This window comes from Myotis yumanensis, unplaced genomic scaffold (assembly GCF_028538775.1).
Source record: "Myotis yumanensis isolate MYYU_CA2020_CCGP unplaced genomic scaffold, mMyoYum1.0.hap1 SCAF_10, whole genome shotgun sequence".
In the NCBI taxonomy this organism is placed as follows: Eukaryota; Metazoa; Chordata; class Mammalia; order Chiroptera; family Vespertilionidae; genus Myotis; species Myotis yumanensis.
The window spans coordinates 21,443,970-21,451,779 of NW_027223761.1; the positions used below are offsets into that span (position 1 = coordinate 21,443,970).

Here is a 7,810-nt window from a genome sequence, read left to right on the forward strand (position 1 = left end):
CTGTCAATCTAGAATTATTTTAAAATTAAAAGTTAAAAAAAGTAGCAGGAAGTCTTGGCCCTTCTGGAAAGAACGCAAATAACATCTCACTGACACATTTTGAGAGCAATGACCCCTCTTCCTGTTCTTCCACACACATTTCTCCAGATGGTAAGTAATGCAATGTGATAGTAATGAGCATTTCAGCGCTTACGATGTGTCAGGCTCCAGACGGGAGGTAACTCAGAGTGAGTTGCTTCATATACATCATCTCCTTTAATCCTGAGGACAGCTTTGAAAGCTGGTATTTCTATTCTCACAAACAGAGCATGAAGTCTGTCTAGGACGTGGCAGGCGTCTCTAACCATTTCTATTTGGTTCCAAAGTCCATGCTCTTTCCACCGGAGGAAGGAAAAAATGAGGATAACCGAAAGCCCCATACTTTTCTCTTTGACAGACAGGCAGATTTAAGAACCTGTGTCTAAGGAGGACCAATCTTGTGGGTTAGAGACTTATTGTCAGAGGATGGAAGATGCATAAACACCAAGGAGGACCTAAAAACTGAATTAATGAAAGTACCAATACTCACCAGTGTTGCTGATTATGACAAAAACAATGACAACAATTTTAGAAAATAGCCTAAATGTCAAACAATTGGGAATTTTTCTAGAGTTGGTTCTGGCATACCCATGCAACAGAGTAGGCAGCCATTCAAAGTACTTTTGCATAAGGTTTTTGGGGGGACATGCATCAGTTAGAATACTTTTGGCTACAAGTCACAGAAAGACACAATTCAACTCATTTCAATTAAACAGTAATTTGTTTTCTAATGAAAAAAAAAAACACACACCAAAAATTACGTGAAGCTGCAGTAGTTTAGACATCGTGTGTAGAAATGACAACATATGATAGAAGTAGAGAGGGTGCAGAATTATCTCTTTGTGTCATCACAGAAATCTATGCCCCAAAACCTGCCCTCAGTCTTGCCCTCACTTTAACCAGAATTATGTCACATTCCATCACTATTCCAGTCACTGGCCAGGGGAATGGACTGCTATTTTAACTAAGCCAAATCATCTTTTACCCTGGGGACTAGAGATGGAGTCTGCCTTCCCAAAAATGAATTGCCACTCACAGAGGGTTGGATTCCTGAATTAAAATGGGAATCCTGCTAAGAAATGAAGGGACAATAGATACTGAGTAAGAAACCAACAGTTTCTGTTGCAACATAGAAAAATTAACATGTTATTGAGTGGAAAAAAGAGAATACATTTCAAAAGAGCTCAATAGCATGATCCTATTTACATAAAACTATTCACATATTTATATGTGTAAACACGTAGAGAATATCTGAAAGGATATTCTTCAACAGTTAGTGGTTATCTCTAGGTAGTAAGTTTTCAAGGATATTTTACATTATTTGTACTATTCTGAATTCTTCGTGTTTAGCTGTCTTGAATTATATGCTGTGAGTGTGTGCTATTCCTTGAAAGACAATAAGTATTTTCTCAGGGGGATTTCTACTTTGTTTTAAGTAAGCAAGTTCTTTGTGTGGAAAAGGATAGAAACTGATGTCCCAGGCTTTGAAGACTTTTGGGAGGAGTTAAAAATTTTAAATTTTTTTGTTTATTTCCATGTCAGATTGAAAATATGTCCATAATTTTTTTACACTCCTTCTACTGAAATGGGTAGCCTATGTCACTTCTACTTAAACCTGGGCAGACTTGAGACTGTTTCAAATAATAGAGTGTATCAGAAGTGGCAGTGTCTGAGTGTAGGTCATCAGATTCCATGCAGCTAACATCTCCTTGATTAATAAATCTGATATTTCTATCTAATAATAGTATTCTAAGATTGTGTATGATCTACCTTCCTCCCCAGAATGGGAACCCCTTAAGGAAAGGGACTCTTTCTTGATCAATCCTGTATCTCAATACCAAGAACCCTTGGTGTTTGTTGACTGACACCTGCCTACTTGAAGAAGCTTCTTCCATCTGTCCTCACCCTCTCCAACCTCTCCATCCATGGAGCTCCTGAAGTGCGGATTTGGCACAAACCCCACACTTCTGGAATAGCATGTTCCTTTCATGTCATGCCTCCCAGGAACATGGTAGATGTTTTAGATGTCTCTTTGACTCCTTCTCCCCATTCTCACCCCACACAATACCTAACACAGGGGCCTTGCAAACACAGATGCTCAAAAAACATCTCCCATTTAACTGGCTGGTTGGCACTTTTTTCCTCTCTCCACCCCCATCTCACTCCCTTGGTCTGAACATTTACGCCCAGTTGCTCTCCTGTGCTTCATGTCACGATTAACTCCGCTTGTTGCTTGGTTGTGATACAAACTTTGTTCTCCAAGGCCTTTCTGGAAAGGACATCAGTGAGGGCTCACTTAGGAGGTAAGTTCCCTGGTTTTTCGTCCAATGTAAACACAGGCAACTATAGAATTATCAAGTATTATTACCATTTGTAATTATCCGGACTCTTCAGTCAACACTGTGAACTAAAGAAATGAGCATTTAAATTTTGCTCTCTTGCTCCTTAAAATATTTATTTTTCAATCATCACTCCAAATAGTTTAATTAGGTCTTGTTACCTAATGAGTGCATGTATGTGGAATTGACAGGCCATCCAGAGCAAAGCTTTGTAACTTTCTAAATGTCTGCTTCTCACTGAGTGTCCCATCAAATATTTCCAACTATTCATTTCCAAGATGCTGTTTCTAGATTGCTAAACACCAGCAGCAGCAGCAGCAGCAGCTGTTTCAGTCAATGAGAAAGAAAGCTGGCTATCAACCATCTACTGGCCACAAAAAAATGAAAAGGAAAATAATCACAACAAAATATGAAAGCCACATTTCCTTTTATTTCCTTCCATCACCCCAAGACTTGCACAGCACCCCTAGCCCTGAAGTGCTCCTCTCAGACCCAATCTCATCTCCAATTTACACCCTTCTACTTGGCTGGGTCTCTGAGACTGTCTATTGATGTGCTACCAACCCAGCCACTCAATATGATTCTGTCAGCCCACTGAGTGCTTAGTCAGCACACCGAGCAAGAGGTTCAGCTATGCTCTTTGAAATTAACCAGATTTTTTTTTTTTTTGCTGGAGATATTGAATCAATAGGGTATATGTAGGCATAGCATGACCTGACTGAAAGCTGCCCCTGAGTTCTGTCTGACAGGACTGAAGGCTACTTTTTCTCAGCTTCCTTCTGGTTCCTTTGTGCACTTACCACTCAGCCTATCTCTTCAAATTCAATGTTACTGTCCCCAACACCTTTCCCATTCCTACCTTGGAACCTACAGAATCAGAGACTTCCCATTGAGACATAGCCATTCACCCACCCATTCATCCATTTCCTGAGTATTCACCACATCAGAGGCATTGCCAACCCAAAGCTTATTGAGATCTAGAACTTGTGCTGGGGTGCAGTATTAGCAAAGGTTTTTAGTTGCAGTCAAAGCACAAGGGGATTTACTAGAGAGTATTAGGCACATCAGACCATCAGAGAATTTCCAGGAGGATCAGGCCTGGATGCTATACATCCAGAAAACAATACCTTATCACCAATACCACAGGACTATTCTAGGTATCTTCACTTCTGCACCTTCCATCACTGGCACCTATGATGCCAGAGACTACACACTAACCATGCTGCGATCCCAGAAGAACCAAATGCTTCTACCACACACTTGCCAGGGTGATCTTCCCATGGGGCCTCTGTCTTTGTTGCTCACTTCTACCTTCATCTGTCAGGTGGGTAAAGCCAGTTGATGGACCTCAGTCACAAACTTAAGCTTACCACAAGAGTTTCTGGGCATGTAGTTTTCTCTCTATATCTTCTAGAGCAGTGGTTCTAAACCTTCCTAATGCTGCGACTCTTTAATACAGTTCCTCATGTTGTGGTGACCCCCAACCATAAAATTATTTTCGTTGCTACTTCATAACTGTAATTTTGCTACTGTTATGAATCGTAATGTAAATATCTGATATGCAGGATGTATTTTCATTGTTACAAATTGAACATAATTAAAGCATAGTGATTAATCACAAAACAATGTAATTATATGTGTGTTTTCCGATGGTCTTAGGCGACCCCTGTGAAAGGGTCGTTCGACCCCCAAAGAGGTCTGACCCACAGGTTGAGAACCACTGCTCTAGAGTAAGGAAAAGAATAAAGGGGGGAGGGGAATTGAGGATATAGAGAAGCGGTTCTCAACCTGTGGGTCGAGACCCCTTTGGCGGTCAAACGACCCTTTCACAGGGGTCGCCTAAGACCATCCTGCATATCAGATATTTACATTACGTCCATAGTCCTTCTCTGGGAATCATATGACCTCTTCTACATAATCTGCCCTCTGCCCCAAAACTGATTGGACCAGCTTATGGGCACCTGAACAAATTGGATTCTGTCCCTTAGAAATTTAGAAATTCATTCATTCTTCCATTCGACAAATATTTATTGAACCTTAACTTTGAACTAGGCATTATTCTAGGAGCTGGATGTACAGTGGATACATTTTCACCATGATAGCCCACTGCAACATTCTAGGTTCAGATAGACACTCTGCTTCCTTATGCATCCTCTCCTGGCTTCAGCCTGTTTAGTGGGTGTCTATTCCTTGTAACAAGAAAATCCTTTCTAAGACAATGTCACATTGTTATTCCTGATGAGGAAATGCCTTATTTTCTTTCTTGAGACTTTCAAAGCCATTTCCGCATGCTAAAGAGCCTGAGAAATCTCTCCAAAGTTTTCAGTAGGTAAATTTTCATTGATTGGAAGTGTATTTGATCTCCAGAAAATCTTTATTTTTGAAATTGAAACTGAATTAGCCACTATTTGAAATTACAGAATACATCAAGTAACATATAAAAGCTTTCCACTGAATCATAACAATAAACAAAAATTTCTGCCTTTCATTTATTTATTTATTGTTTAAGCATACAGCACCCAGTATTCCCAGGCAGTTTCCCATCCAAATACTAATCAGGCCCGACCCTGCTTAGCTTCCTAGATCAGACAAGATTGGTCATATTCAGGGTGGTATGGCCATAGACTCATTTCTTTATAGTAATCACATGACAGCCTCTCCCCATCCCTTACACACACACAGCCTCCAATAAACATCTTGTGTGAAAATAGAAAAGTTGAGTGGTTGGAAGTATAAGGTTCGCAAGTTTTGCAAGACAAATCTGAGTTTAAATACCCCCTCCTCTGGTGATTTTGAAAAATTCCAAATTCATAAAAAAGAGACAATAACTATGTGGCAGGATTATTGTAAGAATTAATTGTGTATAAAAACCCTAGCACATAAAATGTGCAGGGTAAGTGGTCACTAAACAGGTAGTCACTGTTTATGATTGGGATCTTATTTCATAAGCCACAGTGAGTATGTATATTAATAAGGACATGTATACATAATGCACCGATATATAGTACATAATACACACATACATCTATGTAGGCCAGTTGCACTATTATTCTCACCTAAGGAAACAAAACTGGAGTGGTACAGTAGGCCAAGAGATGATTCAGATCCTTGTTTATTAACTAATTGCAGTTCTCAACAATAAATTGTAATCTAATCCAGCAGTGTAACCAGAAGTGTGAAGTTCTGCCTGCTCAGGATCCAATGTCACCCCCAACAAACACTCCTCATCCTGAATGTGTCGAAGCTCCTAAAGGCTTTGCTGGAAACTGAAGGGCTGAGGAGGGAAATGGGTGGTGATTCCAGTTTTCCAGTACCTGAATGCTGAGTGGTTTCAAAGCAGAGGTGCAGAACCCTTCTGTATGCCAAGGTCTTCAAAAATGACTATATTTAAGAAGAAAACAATGACACTGCATGTGATCACAACAGGGGCCACACACTGGGTCAGCACTCACCAGAGCTATCATGGACTGTCATGGGTCAGTTCATTGGCCAAATGTGCTGACTCTTGTGTTTGACTCCCAGATTTACAGTTACAAAGCCCAATCACAGACATTATTCATTTACTCTTCCCAATAACCTCATGAGATGGACAGGCATCAGCAGTTCCACTTTATACCTTTGGAAAATGAGATTAGAAACTTAAGACTCAGAGAGTGAAACAGAACTTGTCAAAGCAGAGCTGGACTGGAACTCAGGTATCCGGATTCCTAATGACCCCACTAGTAAGGAGGAAGGGGTTAGGATGGAGGAGGGTGACACAGAACAAAGGTCAAAGGTCACCTGAAAAATCCAAGCCTGGAAATGTCTGAAGGAAGAAAGGCAGGAGATGTGAAATGAAGGAAGTCAAAATTCCAATCAACCTCCAGTTTGCCCCAAATTTAAAAACTAGGATGGCCCAGCCTGCATGGCTCAGTGGTTGAGCATGACCTATGAACCATGAGGTCACGGTTTAATTCCTGGTCAGGGTGTACACCCGGGTTGCGGGCTCAATTCCAAGTGTGGCACATGCAGGAGGCAGCCAATCAATGATTCTCTCTCATCACTGATGTTTCTATCTCTCTCTCCCTCTCCCTTTCTCTCTGAAATCAATAAAAATATATTTAAAAATAAAAATAAAAACTGGGATGATCAGATGCCAAGGAGTCAGTGATTTGATCCATGCACAAGCACTCCCATTGACTCCTTCCCTGGGCTGCTAGCATATGCGTCAGTAAAAAAAGTGCCTGACCTCATTCAATAGTTCTTTCTCTAAACCACATCCTTTCACCTGGGCAGGTATCTGAGCAGGTGAGAGGTTTCTCTGCATGACAAGGACAATCAACTGCCCTTTGTTTCCCCCTGAACTATTTCCCCAAGGAAGTTGAAAGCCAGATTGCATAGGTGAATCAGGAAGTGAGAACTACGTGAGTATATTGGTTTAAAATATCTCTAGTGACATAAGTGATAGTTTATAGAACAAATGTACCCACGTGTGTGCATTACTGAGCTCCCTTTTCATACTGCTATTCCTCCCTCTTCCATGAGGGTGTCAATTTCCAAACAGACTGCATTTCCTGTTCTTCAACTTTTGCAGCATTACTTGAAGGTTTCATATAGTGCAGGTGATATTATAGTTACCAGTCTGGGTAATGACGGGGCCGTCAGCACTGCATACGGAAATGGATGGGCTTGTATAAACAACCCAGATGCAGAAAGAGAGACTCAGTGTGAAATGACACATGTTAAATTTCAAAATACTATACCTTAAAGTAGTGGTTCTCAAACATGGCTGCACATCACAGCTACCAGAGGTGTTTAAAACAAAACTGGTGACTGGGCCCCAATGCAGATGATGCCATTGTTATTTCTGTGGGTGGGACCTTGGCATTAAATGATCTATGTGTAGCCAAGACTGAGAACCAGTGTTTTAAATAAATGACACAATAAAAAAGAAAGAACCTCACTCGACATCCTTTGTAGATAGTGCAAATATATTCATGCTTATATTATAGTACGAGGCTATGGCAAAGGTGTGGATGTTAAAAATACTATTGGTAGGCCCTAGCCCAGTGATGGCGAACCTTTTGAGCTCAGCATGTCAACATTTTGAAAAACCCTAACTTAACTCTGGTGCCGTGTCACATATAGAAATTTTTTGATATTTGCAACCATAGTAAAACAAAGACTTATATTTTGATATTTATTTTATATACTTAAAGGCCATTTAACAAAGAAAAATCAACCAAAAAAATGAGTTCGTGTGTCACCTCTGACACACATGTCATAGGTTCGCCATCACTGCCCTAGCTGGTTTGGCTCAGTGGATAGAGAGTGGGCCTATGGACTGAAGGGTCCTGGGTTTGATTCCTGTCAAGGGCCAGGCTCGATCCCCAGTGGAGGGCATGCAGGAGGCA

The 7,810-nt window shown here is 40.7% G+C and overlaps 1 pseudogene; it reads right to left on the reverse strand.

Annotated features, from left to right (window-relative positions):
* Positions 1 to 4,924: 4,924 nt before the first annotated feature.
* On the reverse strand, positions 4,925 to 5,043 carry LOC139019070 (5S ribosomal RNA; annotated as a pseudogene).
* Positions 5,044 to 7,810: the final 2,767 nt, after the last annotated feature.